The following is a 26,493-nucleotide window of genomic DNA, read 5'->3' on the forward strand; positions in this document are numbered from 1 at the left end:
TGTCTAGATGTTGACTCGCAGCTGTAGAAAAACACACGTTCAAATGTTTTGTCTAAATAATACTTGTAAATATTAGTATTCGAGGAGTGTTCAAATGCCTCTATTTTTTGTGTCTTTTTCATGCCTTTATTTTTAAGAACTTTAATAACTTAAAATTTAAAACTTAAAAGTCAAACTAAAACCGTTGAGTATTATCTACATAATTTTTTTTATGCACTTGTAAAAAATTGTGACATTTCAGCTTTAGTTTAGCTGCCATCAAGAGCTTGTAAAAATGTACTAATGTGGATAATTTATAGACGTTGATTTTTCAAATGATTGATTCACATGTAAACAAAATTAAAATATGATATTTTTTATGAACACGTAGAGGAAATAACATAGATTACATATAACGGTTTTATTTTGATGTTTGTGATTTAAATTTTGATTTATTAACATTTTTAAAAATGGAGGCATGGTAGAGGCACAAAAAATGAAGACATTTGAACCCTCCTCTTAGTATTCATATTATATTTAGAAATAAAATAATGATGTTATTTGTTTTAAAAAATTAGGTAGACAAAAATGTTTCAAAATTCAGCCAAATATTGCTTGAGCGAGATTTCGTTTCCTCTCCGATCAAATTATTCTCTCCATTTTGAAAATCATCATGCAAAAGTTGTTGCCATGCATACTTGCATGGATGTTGCCTATATTTCTATTCATGTTTTATATTCAAATGTCGAATATAAATAGTTATTTTATTTATTTTCATAAAATAATACTTCCACATGAATAAATAAATAAAAGCATTAAAATTAATCTAACTTGGATAAGTAGAATTTTTTATTTTCCAACTTTATCAGGTGTATATAATAAATTCTAAAAATCATAAAATTTTATTCTGATTATTCCTTCCAAGAATAAATAAAACCAACTATTTGGATAAGCCGTTCGGATTGTTTTTAAATAAATTTAAAAGCAAATGAAAAGTGAAGCGGTGAAAGTTTGTGGTATTATATGCCTATAACAATAACAGTATATACATTGTGAAGCTATTTTTTTTATTATATATAATTATTCATTTTATGCATAAAATACAATAATTTTAGATGTGGACTATGATGCTTTGGGAAGTAAAGATGTCGTTTAAGAAATAATTTTCATATTTTTATCAAAGTTCAAACAATCGATCTAAACATTCAAAATAATCTTCATATAAAAATGTGCTTGCAAATCAAAATTTTCATATTTAAATTATTTGAAACACATGAAACTTATGCATACAACACTTGCGTGTTCATATTCAAAATAAATTTTGAAATGCAATTAAAATAGTTGTTGTCAAAAGGATATAATTTTAATAGCTCGAAAGGTAAAATGAATTTTGATAATTAACTTACAAAAAGAAGACAAAGAATGAATTATTATTTTTCATAGTAACTATTAAATTATTATCAAGTATATAACAACATTTCATCAGTAGGAAATCTAAACACGCTTAAATATTTCTTCAGCTGTAATATAAACTCTTTTTATAATTAATTAAAATTTAAAGTTATTTTAATACTACAAATTAAAACAAAAATCGCTTAGATTTGTTAATTTTTCTATTATTGGGTTAGAAGAGCATTAAAAATCCAACTTGATTGAAAATATAGTAAAAAGCTTTTATTTTATATTATTCATCAGCTTCTTATGGTATAGATTTTTCAGCATACATAATTAATGAGACGTTAAAAAAAAGGAGTCCGCATTCTGCATGAACTCAAAAGAAAATCTTTTTAGTTAATGAATATGGGGTCGTCGGATTGTAAACGGAGCCCATCCGGCCTATGTCTATAACATAGGGGCCCTTTAATATTTACGCGGATCTAATTTGCACGAATCTTAAATTTGATCGGACGGTCCAGATGTATTAACCGAAAAGATTCTTTTTCGAGTTAATGCAGAGGATACGAATGCAAAATGAGTATTTTAGAGAACCAACGAAGTAAAATTTCGGAACATCTGGCCGTTCACATTCCTATATGGATATTCTGTGGTTTCGGAGTGTGGAGCTTCCATGCAGCGTTTACACGTTTATTACCATTTGCTAACCATCTAGCCAAATAGTAGATGGAAGTGGATCGCTACAAGAAGGGTCAACAGACCTCCGTCTCTTCTCATCTAGCGCTGGTTCATTCTTATCCACTCCTTTCCTCTTTTCCAGCGCCACAATCTATGACTGGTGGGCCATCATTTCCATCAAGAGTCGGTCAAGACTTTTTCGGTTCAACAAGAAAAAAATACAAACATAAACCCTTTTAAACCCCGAGTCCCCTCCTCTGAGGTAATATTTTTCTTTAGATCCAACCGTCCAATTAGATCCAACGTTTCCGATCTAAATTAAAAAAATTATGTTACCTTAGAGTCATAGACTCATAGGTGATGTGAGCTCTAAACCCCAAAATCCCTCCGATGTCTTCCTCCTTGTAAATTGAAAAATCGATTAATCCCCTTCTCCAAGTTTTCCCAAGATTCCCAAATCTTTTTTTGTTCGTGGCATTAATTTCTATATCGTCGATATTTTCGATATCTTCGATTCCATATCTTTATAACGGCTCTTTCTGTAGCCGACCTTTTTATCGCCTATAAATTGCCTATAAATCTTTCTCCTCTCCTCTTGTTGTTCATAATTTCTCATGTTAACTTCGAGAGAAAGTGAGAGAAAAAGAGAGAGAAGCCAGTGCCCTCAAAAACAAAGGTAAGCTATGAACGGAAAGGTTCGAGAAACTAAAAAAAATTCAGAACTTAGCTGATCCGAGGCAAACGAGTTCAACCACGCGACTGTTTCTTGTAACTGTACTGCTTCGAGTTGCCTTAGCGCGTGCATTCCTACAGGTGATTGGAGGCGAACTTAGCTGATCGGAGGCGAACGATTTCAACCACGCGAATGCCTGTTTCTTGTAACTTTACTGCTTCGAGTTGCCTTAGCATGTGAATTTCTACAGGTGATCGGAGGCGAACGAGTTCAACCACGCGAATGCCTGTTTCTTGTAACTGTACTACTTCGAGTCCTTAGCGCGTGCATTCCTACAGGTGAGTATTTATTCAATTTCTACGGTTTATGATTTTGTGTAGTCTATTCATCTTTGCACTGGTTGATTATATAATTTAGTTTCTAATCGCGAAATTGAAGTAGCGGGACTGTTAAATGTCACTTATTTCTTTTTATTGTAGTTGTTTCTTTGTCTGATATTGCCATGGCTTAGTATTTGTGCATTTCCCTTTTTCCAGTAAATACCTTCCTGTAGAATCTTGACTTAGTTTAAGGCCTTATTGTGTTTTTTTTGGGCAAGTGAAAGGTGTTTGCCTGTGTGCTTCTTCCAAATCTGCCAACACAGACCCACTTATTTTACGTAGAGGCACAAATTTAACCAAAACTGTGTTAAATTTGTAAATCGTTCTATTTCTAAATTAATCTTCTTCACATTGCAGTTAGGATTTATCTTATCTAGTTTGTTCTTTAATTTACACACTGCTTGATGTATCTATCAATAATAGTTTTTGTTTTATTTCTAAATTAATTTGTCGAAGTGAAAATTAGTAAGGTATTCGAGTGAATGTCTCTGAGACAGCCTGTGTGCTTCTTCCAAATCTGCTAACACAGGCTCACTTATTTTATGTAGAGGCACAAATTTAACCAAAACTATGTGTTAAATTTGTAAATCGTTCTATTTCTAAATTAATCTTCTTCACATTGTAGATATGGTTTATTTTATCTTGTTTGTTCTTCGATTTTCACACTGTTTGACGTATCTATCAATAATTGTTTTTATTTTATTTCTAAATTAATTTGTCAAAGTGAAAATTAGTTGTTCTATATTAGATCACCATGGAAACACTTTTTAGTATTCTCAACAGTACTGGTTCAGTACACATACTGGTCAGGTCAACTCTACCAGTAGTATAAACCAATTCACTGCTCCTACAGGTGCTGCACTTTTTGTAGAAATCTGATAATTGTTGTCTTTGTTTGTAGCAATTTTACATACTTGTTTGATTGATGTGAGTGAAACTAGGAAGATGCTGTCGAGGGGCTACATGATTCATTTCTATGACAATGCCCATTGAGCCGAACTCTGGAGTGCTTCAAGAGTGTGCACTGTCCGGGTGAAGCTATCGTCATGGGAGTTGAAAACAAAAAAGGCAGGGTGATTTGTACTTTAAACGATTTCAATTTTTTAATTTAATTTAAAATATTATTTTACCATTCCATTCATGGTTGATTTATAATTGCTAACAGGGGCACTGGTTGACCATCAATGCAGAAAAGGTGATTATTTAGAAGGTGGCCAACATACTTTGGTGATGCTTCTTCAACTGTCACAAATGAGGACTCCATCTCTCTCTTTTTTTTTCTTAAACATTTTGTTATAATTTATTATTAGTTCTTGTTCTGTTTGTGAACCATTGCTAATTCTTTTCAGTTTGGTACTTTGCAGAAAGCATATGATTTTCAGACTTGTCAGTTCCTATTACTTATATGCAATGGTTTGCACCAGTACTATACCTAGCATTTTTTATTTTTTTTTACTATTTTCAGTTTGGACTTGTCATATCACATTAACTAGTAGCTCAATAACAAGTTTTTTGTTTGATGTGAGTGACACTAGGATGATGCTGCCGAAGGGTTACATGATTCATTTATGTGACAATGTCCATTGAGATGAGCTCCGGAGTACTTCAAGAGTATGTGCTGTCCGGGTGAAGCTAGTGCCATGGGAGTTGAAAACAAAGAAAGCAAGGTGATTTGTACTTTAAATGATTTCAAATTTTTTTTAATTTGAATTTTAAAATATTATTTTGCCTATCCACTCATGTTGATATATAATAGCTAATAGGGGCGCTCGTTCACTATCAATGCATAAAAGGTGATTATTTAGAAGGGGGCCAACATTCTTTGCTGATGCTTCTTCAACTATCACAAATGAGGACTCCTCCATCTCTTTTTTTTTTCTTTAACACTTTGTTATAATTTGTTATTAATTCTTGTTTTTTTTGTGAACCGCTGCTAACTGTTTTCAGTTTGGTACTTTGCAGAAAGAAACTGATTTTCTCGGCTCCGAGTAGTTCAAGTGTTGTTTGAACTAGCACATAAAGTTCAAAATCGGGGTGTCGGACTAGAGCTACCACTTACTGTATGTTTTCTTCTTCTCTAAACCCATTGTCAATAGTCTTGAGAAGTACCAGGTAAGTAAATATTTGTGAGCTACTAACAGTAAAAAGGATTGATTATCAGTCTCTATTTCTCCATATTGAAATTTAATCGTAGTATTGCGGTTCTCGTAGAGGGTTAAGCGACTGTAGGAGATGTTAGTGACATCCTTTGATATTCAACTTGAAGAAAACAATTCTATTTCGGTAAATAGAGCTGACTTGTCAGTTCCCGTTACTTGTATGCAGTGGTTTGCACCAGTACAGTAGGTAGAATTTTTTTTTTTACTATTTTAAGTTTGGACTTGTCATATCACATTAACTGGTAGCTGAATAACAACTTATTTGATCTCATAGAGTGTTAATCAACTGTAGGAGATGCTAGTGACATTCTTTGATATTCAGCTTGAAGAAAAGGCAATCATGTTAGCTCCTATTACTTATATTCAATGGGTTGCACCAGTACAGTACCTAGCATTTTTTTTTTTTTTTTACTATTTTCAGTTTGGACTTGTGATATCACATTAACTTGTAGCTGAATAACAACTTATTTGTTTGATGTGATAGAAACTAAAGATGCTGCCAAGGGGTACATCATTCATTTCTATGACAATGCCCCAATGAGTAGTGCTTTGGAGTGCTTCAACAGTGTGTGCTGTCCGGGTGAAGTTAGCACCTTAGGAGTTGAAAACAAAGAAGGTAAGGTGATTTGTACTTTAAATTATTTCAATTTAAAATATTATTTTGCCTATTTTATCATGGATGATATATAATTTATAACAGGGGCGCTGGTTCATCATCAATGTAGAAATGATGATTATTTAGAAGGGGCCAACATCCTTTGGTGATGCTTCTTCAACTGTCACAAATGAGGACTCTCTTTTATTTTTCTTAAAAATTTTCTTATAATTTGTTATTAATTCTTGTTCTATTTGTGCACCTCTGCTACTTGTTTTCAGTTTGGTACCTTGCAGAAAGCATATGATTGATTTTCTTGGGCCAGATTAGTTCATTGCTTGTCTAAACTAGTGCATAAAGTTCAAAGATGGGGTGTCGGACTAGAGCTGCCACTTACTGTATGTTTTCTTCTTCTCTCAACCCATTATCAATAGTCTTTGGAAGTACCAGTTAAGTAAATATTTTTCTGGAGCTAACCGCAAAAATGATTGATTCCTAGTCTCTCTTTCTCCATACTGAAATTGAATCATAGCACTGTGGATCTCGTAGAAGGTTAACCAACCGTAGGAGATGTTAGTGACATGCTTTGATTTTTAGCTTGAAGAAAAGCATTATGTTTCGGGACAAAGATCTGACTTGTCAGTTCCTATTACTTTGCAGTGGTTTGCACCAGTACAGTACCTAGCATTTTTTTTTTACAATTTTCAGTTTGACTTCTAATATCTCATTAATGTGGTTGAATAACAACCTGTGTAGAATACCTTCCTGTAGAATCTTGACTTAGTTTAAGGTCTTATTGTGTCTTTGTTTTTTTTTAATCAAGTGAAAGGTGTTCAAGTGAATGCCTCTGAGATAGCCTGTGTGCTTCTTCCAAATCAGCCAACACAGCCAACACAGACTCACTTATTTTATGTAGAGGCACAAATTTAACCAAAACTGTGAGTTAAATTTGTAAATCGTTCTATTTCTAAAGTAATGTTCTTCACATTGTAGGTATGGCTTATTTTATCTTGTTTGTTCTTTGATTTACACACTGCATGATGTATCTATCAATAACTGTTTTTATTTTATTTCTAAATTAATTTGCCGAAGTGAAAATTAGTTGTTCTATATTAGACCACCATGGAAACACTTTTTAGTATTCTCAAGAGTACTGGTTCAGTACACATACTGGTTAGGTCAACTCTACCAGTAGTACAAACCAATTCACTGCTCCTACAGGTGCTACACTTTTTGTAGAAATCTGATAATTGTTGTCTTTGTTTGTAGCAATTTTACATACTTCTTTGATTGATGTGAGTGAAACTAGGAAGATGCTGCCAAGGGTTACATGATTCATTTCTATGACAATGCCTATTGAGCTGAGCTCTGGAGTACTTCAACAGTGTGTGCTGTCCAGGTGAAGCTAGCACCTTGGTAGTTGAAAACAAAGAAGGCAAGGGGATGTGTACTTTAAATGATCTCATTTTTTTAATTTAAAATTTCAGTTTACCTATTTACTCATGGTTGATATATAAATGCTAACAGGGGCACTGGTTCACCATCAATGTAGAAAGGGTGATTATTTAGAAGGGGGCCAACATCCTTTGGTGATACTTCTTCAACTGTCACAAATGATGACTGCTTAATCTATCTTGTTTTTCTTATACATTTTTTTTATAATTTGTTATTAATTCTTGTTCTATTTGTGAACCACAGTTAATTGTTTTTAGTTTGGCACTTTGTAGAAATAATATGATTTTCTTGGGCCAGAGTAGTTCACGGGTTGTCTGAATTAGCGGAAAAAAGTTCAAAACCGGGGTGTCGGACTAGAGCTGTCACTTGCTGTATGTTTTCTTCTTCTCTGAACCCAATGTGAATAGTCTTCAGAAGTACCTGTTAAGGACATTTGTGAGGTGCTAAAAGTAAAAATGATTGATTTCCAGTCTCTCTTTCTCTAGACTGAAATATAATCATAGCATATTGGATGTCATATAGTGTTAATCAACTGTAGGACATGTTAGTGACATTCTTTGATATTCAGCTTGAAGAAAAACAATTATGTCCTGTACATAGAGCTGACTTGTTAGTTCCTATTACTTAGATGTAGTGGTTTGCACCAGTACAGTACCTAGCATTTTTTTTTTTTTTTTTTACTATTTTCAGTTTGGACTTGTCATCTCACATTAATTGGTAGCTGAATAACAACTTATTTGTTTGATGTGACTGAAACTAGGAAGATGCTGCTGAGGGGTACATCATTCATTTCTGTGACAATGCCCATTAAGCCGAACTCCGGAGTGATTCAATAGTGTGTGCTATCCGGGAGAAGCTAGCACCTTGGGTGATGTGTACTTTATACGATTTCAATTTTTTAATTTAAAATATAATTTTATCTCATGGTTGATATATATAATTGCTAATAGGGGTGCTGGTTCACCATCAATGCAGAAAGGGTGATTATTTAGAACGGGACCAACATCCTTTGGTGATGCTTCTAAAACTGTCACAGATGATGACTCCTTAATCTTTATTTTTTTCCTTAAACATTTTGTTACAGTTTGATATTAATTCTTGTTCTATTTGTGAACCACTCCTAATTGTTTTTAGTTAGGCACTTTGCAAAAAACATATGATTTTCTCCAGCCAGAGTAGTTCATGGGTTGTCTGAACTAGCGGACAAAGCTCAAAACTGGGGTGTCGGACTAGAGCTGTCACTTACTATATGTTTTCTTCTTCTCTGAACCCATTGTCAATAGTCTTGAGAAGTACCAGGTAAGTAAATATTTCTGAGGTGCTAACTGTAAAAAGGATTGATTTCCAGTCTCTATTTCTCCATACTGAAATTTAATCATGTCATTGTGGATCTCGTAGCGAGTCAACCTACTGTAGGAGATGTTAGTAACATGCTTTGACTTTTAGCTTGAAGAAAAGCAATTATGTTTTAGTACAAAGAGCTGACTTGTCCATTCTTATACTTGTATGCAGTGTTTTGCACCAGTACAGTACCTAACATATATTGTTGTTCTTTTTTACTATTTTTAGTTTGACATTTCATATCACGTTAACTGGTAGCTGAATAACAACTTATTTGTTTGATGTGAGTGAAACTAGGAACATGTTACCGAGGGGTACATCATTCATTTCTGTGACAATGCCCCAATGAGCCGAGCTTTGGAGTGCTTCAAGAGTGTGTGCTGTCTAGGTGAAGCTAACACTTTGGGAGATCAAAACAAAGGATGGTGATTTGCATTTTAAACGATTTTAGTTTTGTAATTTAAAATCTTATCTTACCTATTTTCTCATGGTTGAGATATAATTTATAACAGGGGCGTTGGAGTGCTTCAAGAGTGTGTACTGTCTAGGTGAAGCTAGCATTTTGGGAGATCAAAACAAAGAAGGCAAGGTGATTTGCCCTTTAAACGATTTCAGTTTTTTAATTTAAAATCTTATTTTACCTATTTTCTCATGGTTGAGATATAATTTATAACAGGGGCGTTGGTTCTCCATCAATGCAGAAAGGGTGATTATTTAGAAGGTGGCCAACATCGTTTGGTGATGCTTCTTCAACTGTCACAAATGAGGAGTCTTTCTTCTCTTTTTTTTTTTCTGAAACATTTTATTATAATTTGTTATTAAATCTTTGTTCTATTTTTGAACCTCTGCTAATTGTATTCATTTTGGCAGCAGAAAGCATATGATTTTCTCGGGCGAGAGTAGTTCATTGGTTGTCTGAACCAGCGCACAAATTTAAAGCCGGGGTGTCGGTCTAGAGCTGCCACTTACTAATGTTTTCTTCTTCTCTGAACCCATTGTCAATAGTCTTTAGAAGTACCAGTGAAGTAAATATTTCTGAGGTGCTAACCGTAAAAAGGATTTATTTCCAGTCTCTATTTCTTCATACTGAAATTTAATCATAGCATTGTTGATCTCGTGGAGGGTTAACCAACTATAGGAGATGTTAGTGACATGTTTTGACTTTTAGCTTGAAGAAAAGCAACTATGTTTCGTTACAGAGAGCTGACTTGTCAGGTCCTATTACTTATATGCAGTGGTTTGCACCAGTACCGTACCTAGCATATTTTTTTTTAATATTTTCAGTTTGACTTCTCATATCATGTTAACTGGTAGTTGAATAACAACTTATTTGTTTGATGTGAGTGAAACTAGGAACATGCTGCCGAGGAGTACATTATGCATTTCTGTGACAATGCTGCATTAAGCCGAGCTCTGGAGTGCTTCAAGAGTGTGTGCTGTCCGGGTGAAGCTAGCACCTTGGGAGTCGAAAACAAAGAAGGCAAGGTGATTTGTACTTTAAACAACATGAATTTTTTAATTAAAAATATTATTTTACCTATTTACTCATGGTTGATATATAATTGCTAATAGGGGCTCTGGTTCACCATCAATGCAGAAAGGGTGATTATTTAGAAGGGGGCCAACATCCTTTGGTGATGCTTCTTCAACTGTCACAAATGAGAAGTCCTTAATATCTTTTTTTTTTCTTAAACATTTCGTTAAACATTTCGTTATAATTTGTTATTAATTCTTGTTCTATTTTTGCACGTCTGCTAATTGTTTTTAGTTTGGTACTTTGCAGAAAGCATATGATTTTCTCGGGCGAGAGTAGTTCATTGGTTGTTTGAGCTAGCGCACAAAGTGCAAAGCCGGGGTGTCGGACTAGAGCTGGCACTTACTATGTGTTTTCTTATTCTCTCAACCCATTGTCAATAGTCTTTAGAAGTACCAGTGAAGTAAATATTTCTGGGGTTCTAACCGTAAAAAGGATTTATTTCCAGTATCTACTTCTCCATATTGAAATTTAATCATAGCATTGTTGATCTTGTCCAGGGTTAACAACCTGTAGGAGATGTTAGTGACATGATTTGAGTTTTAGCTTGAAGAAAAGCAATTTTGTTTTGGTAGAGAGAACTGACTTGTCAGTTCCTATTACTTATATGCAGTGGTTTGCACCAGTACAGTAACTAGCATATTTTTTTTTACTATTTTCTGTTTGACTTCTCATATCACGTTAACTGATAGCTGAAGAACAACTTATTTTTTTGATGTAAGTGAAGCCTAGAACATGCTGCCAAGGGGTACATCATTCATTTCAATAACAATACCCCATTGAGCCGAGCTTTGGAGTGCTTCAAAAGTGTGTGCTGTCCGGGTGAAGCTAGCACCTTGGGAGTTGAAAAAAAAGAACGCAAGGTGATTTGTACTTCAAACAACATCTATTTTTTAATTTAAAATATTATCTTACCTATTTAATCATGGTTGGTACATAATTTCTAATAGGGGCGCTGGTTCACAATCATTGCAGAAAGGTTGATTATTTAGAAGGTGGCCAACATCGTTTGGTGATGCTTCTGCAACTGTCACAAATGAGGAGTCTTTCTTCTCTCTTTTTTTTCTTTAACATTTCATTATAATTTGTAATTCATTTTTGTTCTCTTTTTCAACCTCTGTTAATTGTTTTCAGTTTTGTACTAAGCAGAAAGCATATGCTTTTTTCGGGCGAGAGTAGTTCATTGGAGGTCTGAACAAGCGCACAAAGTTCAAAGCTAGGGTGTCAGACTAGAGCTGTCACTTATTGTATGTTTTCTTCCTCTATGAAACCATTGTCAATAGTCTTTAGAAGTACTAATGAAGTAAATCTTTCTGAGGTGCTAACTGTAAAAAGGATTTATTTTCAGTCTCTATTTCTTCATATTGAAATTTAATCATAGCATTATTGTAGAGGGTTAACCAACTGTAGGAGATGTTAGTGACATGTTTTGACTTTTAACTTGAAGAAAATCAATTATGTTTTGGTATAGAGAGTTGACTTATCAGCTCCTATTACTTATATTCAGTTGTTTGCACAAGTACAGTACCTAGCACATTTTTTTTTACAATTTTCAGTTTGACTTCTCATATCATGTGAACTGGTAGCTGAATAACAACTTATTTGTTTGATGTGAGTGAAACTAGGAACATGCTGCCGAGGGGTACATCATTCATTTCTGTGACAATGCCCCAATGAGCTGAGCTTTGGAGTGCTTCAAGAGTGTGTGTTGTCTGGGTGAAGCTAGCACTTTGGGAGATCAAAACAAAGAAGGAAAGGTGATTTGCACTTTAAACAAAATCAATTTGTTAATTTAAAATATTATTTAAAATATTTAATCATGGTTGACATATTATTGCTAATAGTGGTGCTGGCTCGACATGAATGCAGAAAGGGTGATTATTTAGGAGGGGGCCAACATCCTTTGGTGATACTTCTTCAACTGTCACAAATGAGGAGTCCTTCGTCTCTTTTTATTTTTTCTTAAACATTTCGTTATAACTTGTTATTAATTCTTCTTCGATTTTTGAACCTCTGCTAATTGTTTTTAGTTTTGTACTTTGCAGAAAGCATATGATTTTTTCGGACGAGAGTAGTTCATTGGTTGTCTGAACTGGCACACAAAGTTCAAAGCTGGGGTGTCGGACTAGAGATGCCACTACCTGTATGTTTTCTTCTTCTCTGAACCGATTGTCAATAGACTTTAGAAGTACCAGTTAATTAAATATTTCTAATGTGCTATCCGTAAAAAGGTTTTGATTTCCAGTCTTTATTTCTCGATACTGAAATTTAATCCTAGCATTGTGGATCTCGTAGGGGGTTAACCAACTGCAGGAGATGTTAGTGACATGGTTTGACTTTTAGCTTGAAGAAAAGCAATTATGCTTCGGTATGGAGAGCTGACTTGTCAATTCCTATTAATTATATGCAGTGGTTTGCACCAGTACAGTACCTAGCATACTTTTTGTTTACTATTTTCAGTTTGACTTCTCATATCACGTTAATTAGTAGGTGAATAAAAACTTTTTTGTTTGATGTGAGTGAAACTAGGAACATGCTGCTGAGGGGTACATCATTCATTTCAATGACAATGCCCCATTGAGCCGAGCTCTGGAGTGCTTCAAGAGTGTGTGCTATCCGGATGAAGCTATCACCTTGGGAGTTGAAAACAAAGAAGGCAAGGCGATTTGTACTTCAAACAACATCAATTTTTTAATTTAAAATATTATTTTACCTATTTAATTATGGTTTATATATAATTTCTAATAGGGGCGCTGGTTCACCATCAATGCAGCAAGGGTGATTATTTAGAAGGGGCAAACATCCTTTGGTGATGCTTTTTCAACTGTCACAAATGAGGAGTCCTTAATCTTTTTTTTTTCTTAAACATTTCATTATAATTTGTTATTAGTTCTTGTTCTATTTTTGAACCTCTGCTAATTGTTTTCAGTTTGGTACTTTGCAGAAACCACATGATTTTCTCTAGCGAGAGTAGTTCATTGATTGTCTGAAGTAGCGCACAAAATTCAAAGCCGGGGTGTCGGACTAGAGCTGCCACTTACTGTATGTTTTCGTCTTCTCCGAACTCATTGTCAATACTCTTTAGAAGTACCTGCTAAATACATATTTGTGAGGTGCTAAAAGTAAAAATGATTGATTTCCAGTCTCTCTTTCTCTAGACTGAAATTTAATCATAGCCTATTGGATCTCATAGAGTGTTAATCAACTGTAGGAGATGTTAGTGACATTATTTGATATTCAGCTTGAAGAAAAGTAATTCTGTTCTGTACATCGAGTTGACTTGTTTGATCCTATTACTTTATATGCAGTAGTTTGCACAGTTTGCACCAGTACAGTACCTAGCATTTTTTTTTTCTATTTTTAGTTTGGACTTGTCATATCATATTAACTGGTAGCTGAATAACAACTTATTTGTTTGATGTGAGTGAAACTAGGAACATGCTGCCGAGGGGTACATCATTCATTTCTGTGACAATGCCCCAATGAGTTGAGCTCTGGAGTGCTTCAAGAGTGCATGCTGTCCGGGTGAAACTAGCACCTTCGGAGTTGAAAACAAAGAAGGCAAGGTGATTTGTACTTTAAACGATTTCAGTTTTTTAATTTAAAATCTTATTTTACCTATTTTCTCATGGTTGAGATATAAATTTATAATAGGGGCGGTAGTTCACCATTAATGCAGAAAGGGTGATTATTTAGAAGGGGGCCAACATCCTTTGGTGATGATTGTTCAACTGTCAAAATGAGGAGTCCTCTTTTTTCTTCTTAAGCATTTTCGTATAATTTGTTATTAATTCTTTGTTCTATTTTTGAACCTTTGCTAATTTTATTTAGTTTGGCAGCAGAAAGCATATGATATTCTCGGGCGAGAGTAGTTCATTGATTGTCTGAACTAGCGCATCAAGTTCAAAGCCAAGGTTCGGACTAGAGTTGCCACTTACTATATGTTGTCTTCTTCTCTGAACCCATTGTCAATAGTCTTTAGAAGTACCAGTGAAGTAAATATTTTTGAGGTGCTAACCATAAAAAGGATTTGTTTCCAGTCTCTATTTCTTCATACTGAAATTTAATCATAGCATTGTGGATCTTGTGGAGGCTTAACCAACTGTAGGAGATGTTAGGGCCTGTTCGGCGTTTAAATGGGTTGGGGAATGGGTATGGTAATTGAACTGATTTTTATTGTGCTCGTGGGAAAAAAAAATTCAGTCTGAGTGAATTTTTTTTTTCCCACGCGCACAGTAGCGCACCGAACAGGCCCTTAGTGACATGTTTTGACTTTTACCTTGAAGAAAAGCAATTATGTTTCGGTACAGAGAGCTGACTTGTCAGTTCCTATCACATATTTGCAGTGGTTTGCACTAGGACAGTACCTATCATAGGTTTTTTTAATATTTTCAGTTTGACTTCTCATATCACGTTAACGGGTAGCTGAATAACAACTTTGTTTGATGTGAGTGAAACTAGGAACACGCTGCCGAGGGGTATATTATGCATTTCTGTGACAATGGCCCATTGAGCCGAGCTCTGGAGTGCTTCTAGAGTGTGTGCTGTCCGTACTTTAAACAGCATCAATTTTTTAATTTAAAGTATTATTTTACCTATTTACACATGGTTGATATATAATTGCTAATAGGGGTGCTGGTTCACCATCAATGTGGAAAGGGTGATTATTTAGAAGGGGGCCAACATCCTTTGGTGATGCTTCTTCAACTGTCACAAATGAGAAGTCCTTAATCACTTTTTTTTATTAAACATTTCGTTATAATTTGTTATTAATTCTTCTTCTATTTTTAAACGTCTGCTAATTGTATTCAGTTTGGTACTTTGCAGAAAGCATATGATTTTCTCAGGTGAGAGTAGTTCATTGGTTGTCTGAGCTAGCGCACAAAGTTCAAAGCCGGGGTGTCAGACTAGAGCTGGCACTTACTGTATGTTTTCATATTCTCTAAACCCATTGTCAATAGTCTTTAGAAGTACTAGGGAAGTAAATATTTATGAGGTGCTGACCATAAAATGCATGTATTTCCAGTCTCTACTTCTCCATATTAAAATTTAATCATATAATTGTGTATCTCGTCGAGGGTTAATATAAAGAAAGATAATTGTATCAAAGAATCTTTATTTTCATTCTTGATTGTATATCTTTACAAATGGCATAATACATCTCTATATATAGGCAATAGCTTCTATCTCTATTCCTAGCTAATTACTTTTTATGCCACTAACTGATTCTAACTAATTCAGTTTATTACATCACTAACTGCCTAATCCACTAAGTAATATTCTGGATAGTTTCTACATGGTGCTGATGCATAGTACCAATGCCTCTGTGCTATGCAGTGACTTCCTGTTCTATTAGTTAACAACCTGTAGGAGATGTCAGTAACATGCTTTGAGTTTTAGCTTGAAGAAAAGCAATTATGTTTCGATACAGAGGGCTGACTTGTCAGTTCCTACTACTTATATGCAGTGGTTTGCACCAGTACAATACCTAGCATATTTTTTTTACTATTTTCAGTTTGACTTCTCATATCACGTTAACTGATAGCTGAAGAACAACTTATTTTTTTGATGTGAGTGAAGCTAAGAACATGCTGCCCTGGGGTACATCATTCATTTCAATGACAATGCCCCATTGAGCCGAGCTTTGGAGTGCTTCATGAGTGTGCGCTGTCCGGGTGAAGCTAACACCTTCGGAGTTGAAAACAATGAAGGCAAGGTGATTTGTACTTTAAACAATATCATTTTTTTAATTTAAAATATTATTTTACCTCTTTACTCATGGTTGATATATAATTTGCTAATAGGGGCACTGATTCACCATCATTGCAGAAAGGGAGATTATTTAGAAGGGGGCCAACATCCTTTGGTGATGCTTCTTCAACTGTCACAAATGAGGAGTCTTTTTTCTCTTTTTTCTTTTCTTTAACATTTCGTTATAATTTGTAATTAATTCTTGTTCTATTTTTCAACGTCTGCTAATTGTTTTCAGTTTTGTACTAAGCAGAAAGCATATGATTTTTTCGGGCGAGAGTAGTTCATTGGAAGTCTGAACTAGCGCACAAAGTTCAAAGGCGCACAAAGTTCAAAGCCGGGGTGTGGGACTAGAGCCTGCCACTTATTGTATGTTTTCGTCTTCTCTCAACCCATTGTCAATAGTCTTTAGAAGTACCTGTGAAGTAAATATTCCTGAGGTGCTAACTATAAAATGGATTGATTTCCAGTCTCTATTTCTACATATTGAAATTTAATCATAGCACTGTGGTTCTCGTTGAGGGTTAACCAACTGTAGGAGATGTTAGTGACATGCTTTGACTTTTAGCTTGAAGAAAAGCAATTATGTTTCGGTACAGAGAGCTGACTTGTCAATGCCTATTACTTATATGCAGTTGTTTCCACCAGTACCAGTACCAAGCATATTTTTTTTACTATTTTTAGTTTGACTTCTCATATCACGTTAACTGGTAGCTGAATAACAACTTATTTATTTGATGTGAGTAAAACTAGGAACATGCTGCTGAGGGGTACATCATTCATTTCTGTGACAATGCCCCATTGAGCTGAGCTCTGGAGTGCAAGAGTGTGTGGTGTCTGGGTGAAGCTAACACCTTTGGAGTTGAAAACAAAGAAGGCAATGTGATTTGTACTTTAAACAATATCAATTTTTTAATTTTAAATATTATTTTAGCTATTTACTCATGGTTCATATATAATTGCTAATAGGGGCGCTAGTTCACCATCAATGCAGAAAGGGTGATTATTTAGAAGGGGGCCAACATCCTTTGGTGATGCTTCTTGAACTGTAACAAATGAGGAGTCCTTAATCTTTTTTTTTTCTTTAACATTTTCTTATAATTTGTTATTAAATCTTGTTCTATTTTTGAACCTCTGCTAATTGTTTTTAGTTTTGTACTTCGTAGAAAGCATGTGATTTCCTTGGGCGAGAGTAGTTCATTGGTTGTCTGAGCTAGCGCACAAAGTTCAAAGCCGAGATGTCGGACTAGAGCTTGCCACTTAAGTAAATATTTCTGAGGTGCTAATCGTAAAAAAGATTGATTTCCATGTACCAGTTAAGTAAATATTTTTGAGGTGCTAACCGTGAAAAGGATTGATTTCCAGTCTCTATTTCTCCATACTGAAATTTAATCAAAGCATTGTGGATCTCATAGAGGGTTAACCATCTGTAGGAGATGTTAGTGACATGCTTTGACTTTTAGCTTGAAGAAAAACAATTATGCTTCGGTACAGAGAGCCGACTTTAGCACAGTACCTAGCATATATTTTTACTAATTTCAGTTTGACTTCTCATATCACGTTAACGGGTAGCTGAATAACAACTTATTTGTTGATGCGAGAGAAACTTGGAACACGCTGTCGAGGGGTACATCATTCATTTCTGTCACAATTCCTAATTGAGCCGAGCTCTGGAGTGCAAGAGTGTGTGTTGTCCGGGTGAAGCTAGCACCTTGGGAGTTGAAAACAAAGAAGGCAAGGTGATTTGTACTTTATACAATATCATTTTTTTAATTTAAAATATTATTTTATCTATTTACTCATGGTTGATAGGGGCGCAAGTTCACCATCAATGCAGAAAGGGTGATTATTTAGAAGGGGCCAACATCCTTTGGTGATGCTGCTTCAACTGTCACAAATAAGGAGTCCTTAATCTCTTTTTTTTTTCTTAAACATTTCATTATAATTTGTTATTAATTCTTGTTCTTTTTTTGAACCTCTGCTAATTGTTTTTTGTTTGGTACTTTGCAGAAAGCATATGATTTTCTTGGGCGAGAGTAGTTCATTGGTTGTCTTAACTAGCGCACAAAGTTCAAAGCCAATTGTCGGACTAGAGTTGCCACTTACTATATGTTTTCTTCCTCTCTGAACCCATTGTCAATAGCTTTAGAAGTATCAAATAAGTAAATATTCGTGAGGTGTTAACTATAAAAAGGATTGATTTTTCAGTCTCTATTTCTCCAAACTGAAATTTAAACTTAGCATTATGGAACTCGTTGAGGGTTAACCAACTGTAGGAGATATTAGTGACATGCTTTCTTGTTCAGCTTGAAATAAAGCAATTATGTTTCGGTACAAAGAGCTGACTTGTCAATTTCTATTACTCCAGTTTAGTACGTAGCATTTTTTTTTTACTATTTTCAATTTTGACTTGTCATATCACATTAACGGGTAGCTGAATTCTAAATTACAACTATTGTTTGATGTGAGTGAAACTAGGAAGATGTTGCCCCATGGAGTAATAGGAAGATGTGAGAGAAACTCCCATGGTACATCATTCATTTCTCTGACAATGCCCCATGGAGTCGAGTTCTGGAGTGCTTCTAAAGCGTGTGCTGTTCAGGTGAAGGTAGCACCATGGGAGTTGAAACCATTGAAGGCAAGGTGATTTGTACTTTAAGCTATTTCAATTTTTTAATTTAAAATTTTATTTTACCTTAATAGGAGAGTCAGATAGATAGATTGAAAGACAGAATCTTTTTATTTCATTGTGATTGTCTCAACTACAGTATTGTATTACACCTCTATATATAGAGCATAGATCAGATTCCTCTAATTACATCTTATGCCACTAACTAACTGATCTGATCTAACTAACTAGGCTGTTATATCATCAGCTCTATTTACAATCATGCCACTATGCCTAACTAACTTTACTAACTCCAATATACCTATTTACTCATGGTTGATATATAATTGCTAACAGGGGTATTGGTTGACCATCAATGCAGAAAAGATGATTTTTTTGAAGGGGACCAACATCCCTTGGTTATGCTTCTTCAATTGTGACAAATGAGGACTCTTTAATCTCTCTCTCTTTTTTTTTTTTTTTTTTTTCTATTTTGTTATAATTTGTGATTAATTCTTGTTCTTTTTATGAGCCACTGCTAATTGTTTTCGGTTTGGTATTTTGCAGAAGGCATATGATTTTCTTGGGCCAGAGTAGTTCATGGGTTGTCTAAACGAGCGCACAAAGGTCAAAACCGGGATGTCGGACTAGAGCTACCACTTATTGTATGTTTTCTTCTTCTCTGAACACATTGTCAATAGTCTTTAGAAGTACCAGTGAAGTATAAATATTTGTGAGGTGCTAACTGTAAAAAGGATTGATTTCCAGTCTCTCTTTCTCCATACCGAAATTTAATCATAGCATTGTGGATCTCGTAGCTAGAGAACCAACTGTTGGTGATGTTAGTGACATGCTTTGATTTTCGGCTTGAAGAAAAACAATTATGTTTCGGTACTGAAAGCAGACTTGTCAGTTCCTATTACTTATATCCAGTGGTGCAACAATACCTAGGGATAATTAAGAGTATTTTCCACTTTGTATAGGCAAGCATTAAAAGTATGAAAAGTATTTTGTACCGGCAAGCATGAAAATTCAATTGCATAGGATTGAAAATTATGAAAAGTATTTTGTATAAGCAAGCATGAAAAGTATGAAAAATATATCGTATCTTGTATCAATTGCATAGTATAGATAAAATTCACTTTGTTCAGGCAAGCAGGAAAAGTATGTTCCACTTAATGGCGCTCTTTTGTTGATAAACCTTAAATTTCGTTATATTGATAATGAAGCCACACACACTTATGAGTTCTTACTATTTTTAATTAATTTCTCTTGAAATTAAAATAACGGCAAGAGCAACTCACTCTAATTACATACGGGCATGGCATTTGCAGGGAGGGTTATGTTAACATTTGAAGAAGTTAAGTTTCATTTTCTAACCCTATCTGTTGTGATTTTTTAATGCTATTAGACTAATTAGTATCATCAACGTGGATTTCTTTTGCTGTAAAGGCTAAGGTGCACAATAATTAGTCTCATGCGACCTTCCCATATGGTACTTAAACTGCATTTAACTAATTATATTGTACCGTACCCAAACAAGATGAACGGAACCAACCCATATAGAGTAGTACCCACTAAAGCATCTCTGCCATTAATTCTGGGGCTTGTTCATTTCACAAAACTTTCAGCTTTGTTTTCATACTCTGGTGAGATCTTTCCTAATATACCACTCTAAATCTCTCTCATTTTTTTACTTATTTTTATATGGACTGTACTTTTGGGTTGCAAACTTGTGTTCAGGTCTGGTTTCGTGGTCGGACCAGAGAGAGTGTCAAGGTTGCTGCTCAAGAGTACATAGATTATTATCATTAGAGCATATATGCATGATAAGTTAGTTCCTTCTTTATATTTTCTTGAGGGTTCCAATGCCTCATCTTTTTTATACCTTATCATACCTCATATTTTATATCTTCGTTTTTAAAGTCCAAATTATCAATCCTAACCATTCAATGTGACATTTATACTAAAATATGCATGGAGATGAAATTTTATATTTAAAAAGATAGGTACAAAATCATTGTTTTTGAACCGTTCAAAAAACAGTGATTTTCTACCCATCTTAAAAAATAGTAAAAAATTTCCAAAAATTATAAAATTTCATCCCTAACCATATTTTAGTATATATATCATGTTGAATGGTTCGAATCGACAATTGAGGTATGATGAGGTATGAAAGACATGAGGCATTGAAACCCTCCTCTATTTTCTTTCCCTTCTAGTGGGAAAACTGTGAAATTGAAACCATTCCTGCTTCCTAGTTCATTCTTGTGCATATATAGCATGTATATATTGTTTGGAGGTTTTTGCTCGAACTGAGTTGACAAGTCTCAAGAGACCATGAACACTTAACAAGATGTGATTCCGACAAATGACTCAACATAAATGTTTATTTAGACAAATTGCAGCTTGCTGGGAATAACTACTGCTTAAACTTTCGTATAACATTGTATTATTTATTAGTTCTAATTTTAATGATTTTACCAATTTTACAGTTCCAATTAAAAGTGATGCGACAATGGCAGGCTAGGAAACTTGAAGGATTTGAAGGCTGTCGTGTTGATATTTCCACTCTACATGAAAAAAAAACACTTACAAATTGTCCTTTTTTTTCTTTTTTTCTTTTTTCAATTTCCATTTTGTACTGGCCTTAACTGTCATCATACGGGTGGGTGGGTATACAGATAAAAATATAGTGCAAATAAAATGTGGACTTGTGGACCAATAGATTCTGGGATGGCCAAGAGAAGAGAGTACACTAATTTAGACCGAATTTTGGTTTCCTCATGTTTGTTACAGTAAAAAAGTGAGCCCTAACCCTAATCAAAACTCTGATTTGGGTTTTATTTATAGCTTCTTTCCAACTGAAATTACTGCAGGCTAATATAGAATTAGTAAATCATTGCTGCTCAAATATTTTTTTTAAAATATTATTTTATGTACTGTTTTATGGCTGCTTAACCATATTGGTACTTGGAGTGTGCAGATAGATAGATGCATCAGCTGTCTAAGCAGGCCAGTATATTAGTTTTTCCTCTGCTTTATGCTTTGTTGGGCTGATGATCAGCTATTTGATGCTCCTAGAGTTGGTTTTGACTCAAACGAACATAGTCTGCAAGGTTAGTTCTTTCTTATAAATATTTCTTTCTTTCTTTCTTTCTAGTAAAGATAATAATTTAGGCAATTGAAGCAGAACTGCTTGCTGTACATCCATACTGACTGGGTAACTTGTATGAAATTGTATTGTAATTTTGAATTACCTAAATAACTACAGTATTAACATTGGAAAATGGCGCAACACTGGATGTGAAGCAGACAATTGGGGTGATTCATACCGATATGATGGATATACTGTGTCAAACTTTTGTCGGTTTAATTTGCAACTTGTCTTAAAAAATGACACATGTCTTAAAAAATGACATATGTAATTCGCAGTTTTACTTTACTCATCATTGCATTTATTATTGGAAGTTTTGAGGAAGTAGGAGACACCACATGGAAAATACAACACTTCCTTCCCTGTTCTGTAAATCTGGGATGGATGGGTGCCAAGTGGATGAATTGTCAGAAGAGGTTCTAGAGCTACGTTGAGGGTCAAGCTAAGTAATAATATATATATAGAGTAGAACTAGGGTGCTCTTAAGCTCACCAAAGTTTGGTGAGCTTAACTCTAGAACTTATAAAATAAAATCGATTTCAAATGACGAATCCGAACCGTTGAAATCCGCCTACCTTACGTGTGATGCATCTACATATGAAAATTTTTAAACATTCGAATTAATTTAGTATAAAGTCAAGCGGTCAAAATTAGAAGGTTAATAAATTAATTTTAGTGCATTCATTTTTGAACGTTTTTTGACCGCTTGACTTTATACTAAATTAATTCAAACGTTTAAAAATTTCAGATGTAGATGCATCACACGTAAGGTAGGCGGATTTCAACGGTTCGGATTCGTCATTTGAAATCGATTTGATAAGTTTTACAGTTAAGCTCACCAAAACTTTGGTGAGCTTAAGAGCGCTCTAGTTCTACTCATATATATTATGTGAATCTCTTGTTTTACTCATAATAAATTGTCAAACCGTTCAACATGATATCCATACTAAAATATGGTTAGGGATGAAATTTTATAATTGTTGAAAATTTTTTACTATTTTTTAAGATGGGTAGAAAATCACTGTTTTTTAAACGGTTCAAAAACAGTGATTTTGTACATATCTTAAAAAATAGCAAAAAAATTTCAAAAAATATAAATTTCATCTCCATGCATATTTTAGATAAATATTTTGTTGAACGGTTCGGATCGACAATTTGGACTTTGAAAACGAAAATATAAAATATGAGGTATGATGAGGTATAAAAAAAATGAGGCATTGGAACCCTCCTCATATATATATATATATAGAGAGAGAGAGAGAGAGAGAGAGGCTAATATCAAAACGTTTGCACCAACCCTCCCGTGCAACCAAGTCAGTTTCTGATTTTTAAAGTCCAAATGATAAATCTAAACAGTTAGATGTGTTCTACATATTAAAATCTGCTTGGAGACCAAATTTTACATTTTTTGGAATTTTTTACTATTTATTAAGCCACTTTGAAAATCGCTGATCCAACGGTGGCTTCTGATTTTACTGTTCCAAACAGCCACCGTTGGATCAGCGATTTTCAAAGTGGCTTAATAAATAGTAAAAAAATTCCAAAAAATATAAAATTTGGTCTCCAAACAGATTTTAATATGTAGAACACATCTAACGGTTTAGATTTATCATTTGGACTTTAAAAATCGGAAACTGACTTGGTTGCACGGAAGGGTTGGTGCAAACGTTTTGATATTAGCCACTCTCTCTCTCTATCTCTATATATATATATATATATATAGAGTACGGCTAACGCGCTTCCTCTAGCATATGGGCCGAAATGCTTCCGGTGGAAAGTTGAAATTTCAAAATCCAAAAAGTCGATCTGAACCGTTCATCTTCTTCTCCATATTAATATCTGCTTGGAGACCAAATTTTACATTTTTCTGAAATTTTTTACTATTTATTAAGCCATTTTGAAAATCGCTGATCCAACGGTAGCTTCTGATTTTTACTGTTTGGTAAGCCACCGTTAGATCAACAATTTTCAAAGTGGCTTAATAAATAGTAAAAAAATTCAGAAAAATGTAAAATTTGGTCTCCAAGCAGATATTAATATGGAGAAGAAGATGAACGGTTCAGATCGACTTTTTGAATTTTGAAATTTCAAATTTCCACCGGAAGCATTTCGGCCCATATGCTAGAGGAAGCGTGTTAGCCGTACTCTATATATATATATATATATATATATTATATATATATATATATATATATATATATTTATATATATATATATATATATATTTATATATATATATATATATATTATATATATATATATATATATATATATATTATATATATATTATGTGAATCTTGTTTTATTCATTGAAGTTATTTATGTAGCCTATATTTTATGGTCCTGAGTTGGCCAAACCTGAACCCAGCCGTTTGTTTACCTTCGTTACCTCAATTAAATATGTCGTACCTTGTATCAATTGTACAGGATAGAATTATCACTTTGTACAAGCTAGCATGTCTAGTATTTTCCACTGACTCTGACTGGCGTGTTTTTGTTGATAAACTCTAAATTTTGTCATATCGATCATGATGCCACGCACACTTCTGTGTTCTGACTATTTTTAATTAATTTCTCTTGAAGCTAAAAGAATGAATTCAACATCTTTTCGTTGATGCCAAATGACAAGAGCAACTCTGACATACGAGCATGATATCAAATGTCAGAGAGCATCCTTCGATCTTTTAGGGTTCCATTAACATTGGAAGAAGTTAAGTTTCCTTTTCGTCTAACCCTATCTGTTGTGATTTTTTATGCTAGCAGAATATGATTTCTTTTGCTGAAAATTAGGCTCATTTTAGCAACTATCATGTGACCTTTCGTTGCGGTACCTAAACTATATTTAACTAACTATATTGTACAGTACCTAAAGAAGATGAAAGGAACTGTCCCATATAAAGAAAGTACCCTCTAAAGCAGTTGACATGAATGTTGGGGCTTGTTCATTTTACTTTTATGGAAAGAACAAACAAAATTTTCAGCATCGTTGGAGAACACTCCGTTGAAGTTGAGAATTGAGATCTTAATGCCAGTTTTTAATCTCTCATTTTTAACTTTCTTCATATGGTACTTTTGGGTTGCAAGCTTGTGTTCTGTTATGGCCTGGTCTGGTCTGGTTTTGTAACAGGTTTTGTGGAATAACCCAGAGTACGAGGGCTGTTGGCTAGCTGTCTCAAGAGCACATAGATTATCATCAGAACATATATATAAGAGTAATGAATCAGCTTCAAATAACAAATCTGAATCATTGAAACCTGTCTATCTTATGAGTGATGCATTTACATATAAAAAAAAATTAATTTTGCATAGAGTCAAGTGGTAAAAAAAGATTCATAGATGAATGCTTTAAAATTAATTTATTTACCTTCTAATTTTGAGCGCTTGACTTTATACTAAATTAATTCAAATGTTTACAATTTTTACATGTAGAGGCATCACTCATAAGGTATGCGGGTTTCAACGGTTCTAATTTGTCATTTAATTCGATGGGTTTTAGACTTGAGTTCATCAAGTTTCTTGGTGAACTTAAGAACACCTAGTTTTACTCTATATATAAAGATAAGTTTCTTCTATATATTTTTCTTTTCCTTCTAGTTAGAATATTATTAGGCTCATTTTAGCAACTCATAAAACAATACAGGTATATCAAGAACTTCAAAAAGTGCTGCTAAGATGTAACTAATTCTCAAGCATGAGATGATGAAAATTGAAATATAATTAAAGTAAGGCATAAAGGCAGGAATAAAAATTGAACTGTTAGGAAGTAAATAAACTTTCAAAGATAATAATTTGTTATTTTAGAAAATGTACTGAAGATATTTTAGGGAAAATGGTGATCTTTACGTCATTTTTTTTTTTCCTTCGTCATGTTACATTAATAGAAGCAAATTATTTGTGCTGCAATATTGTTCTAAAAAAAAAATAATTTTATTATATTTGCTTACACTTCCAAAAATAAAGGAAAAGAATTAGGTATTACTGTATTACTTCTAAATACCGTCTACTAACAAAATGAGCAATACAGAAAGTCTTAAATTAATTAAAGTTGAAGTTAAAATTACATATTTTTATGCTAAATATAAATATATGAATGTTGGTTGATATTGAATAAGATCGGTTTGCTATTTTGATATCTGTGCATAATTCAGTATTTTCAGAATTTGAAGGTAATCAGGTATCAATTAGAATCATTGAATAGCAGTCAAGGTTCTTAGCAGCATTTTTTGAAGTTGTTGATATACCTGTTTTGTTTTATATATATATATAGAGAGAGAGAGAGATAGAGAGAGAGAGATAGATAGATAGTTAGATAGATAGAGATGAGCTATGGTGCATTGCTATGTATACAATCTGTTGTACATTGGACTATAAATCGTTGATTTCGACTTCAAAATAACCGATCCAAACTGTTCAATTTAATATCCATATTAAAATGTATTTGGAGATTAAATTTATATTTTTTTTGGAATTTTTTTTTTTAGAATTTTTAAAAATCACTTTTTTTTTAATATGGTCCAGATATTTATGAAAAACAATGATTTTTAAAATTTCTTAAAAAAGTAATACAAAATTTTAAAAAAAATATAAAATTTGATCTCCAAGCACATTTTGATATGGGGTACATGTTGAGCCTTTTAGATCGATTATTTGAACTTCAAATCAAACGATTTACAGTCCAATGTACAAGAGGATATATACGTTAACCATAGCCCAACTCTCTCTCTCTCTCTATATTTTTTTATACAACCTAAAATGAATTAAATTGTTTTAATTTTATATGGTCGAATC

General features: G+C 33.7%; 2 long non-coding RNA genes across 2 annotated transcripts; both read left to right on the forward strand.

Moving 5' to 3' along the window:
* Positions 1-5,962: 5,962 nt before the first annotated feature.
* LOC144563902 (uncharacterized) lies at positions 5,963-6,761 on the forward strand. The gene is made up of 3 exons (XR_013514497.1): positions 5,963-6,025; positions 6,141-6,257; positions 6,683-6,761. It is a non-coding gene; the product is annotated as an uncharacterized LOC144563902 (long non-coding RNA).
* Positions 6,762-18,944: 12,183 nt separating this feature from the next.
* On the forward strand, positions 18,945-21,943 carry LOC144544971 (uncharacterized). The gene is made up of 3 exons (XR_013508373.1): positions 18,945-19,213; positions 21,044-21,667; positions 21,823-21,943. It is a non-coding gene; the product is annotated as an uncharacterized LOC144544971 (long non-coding RNA).
* Positions 21,944-26,493: the final 4,550 nt, after the last annotated feature.

This window comes from Carex rostrata, chromosome 1, assembly GCF_964058835.1.
Source record: "Carex rostrata chromosome 1, lpCarRost1.2, whole genome shotgun sequence".
Taxonomy (NCBI): Eukaryota; Viridiplantae; Streptophyta; class Magnoliopsida; order Poales; family Cyperaceae; genus Carex; species Carex rostrata.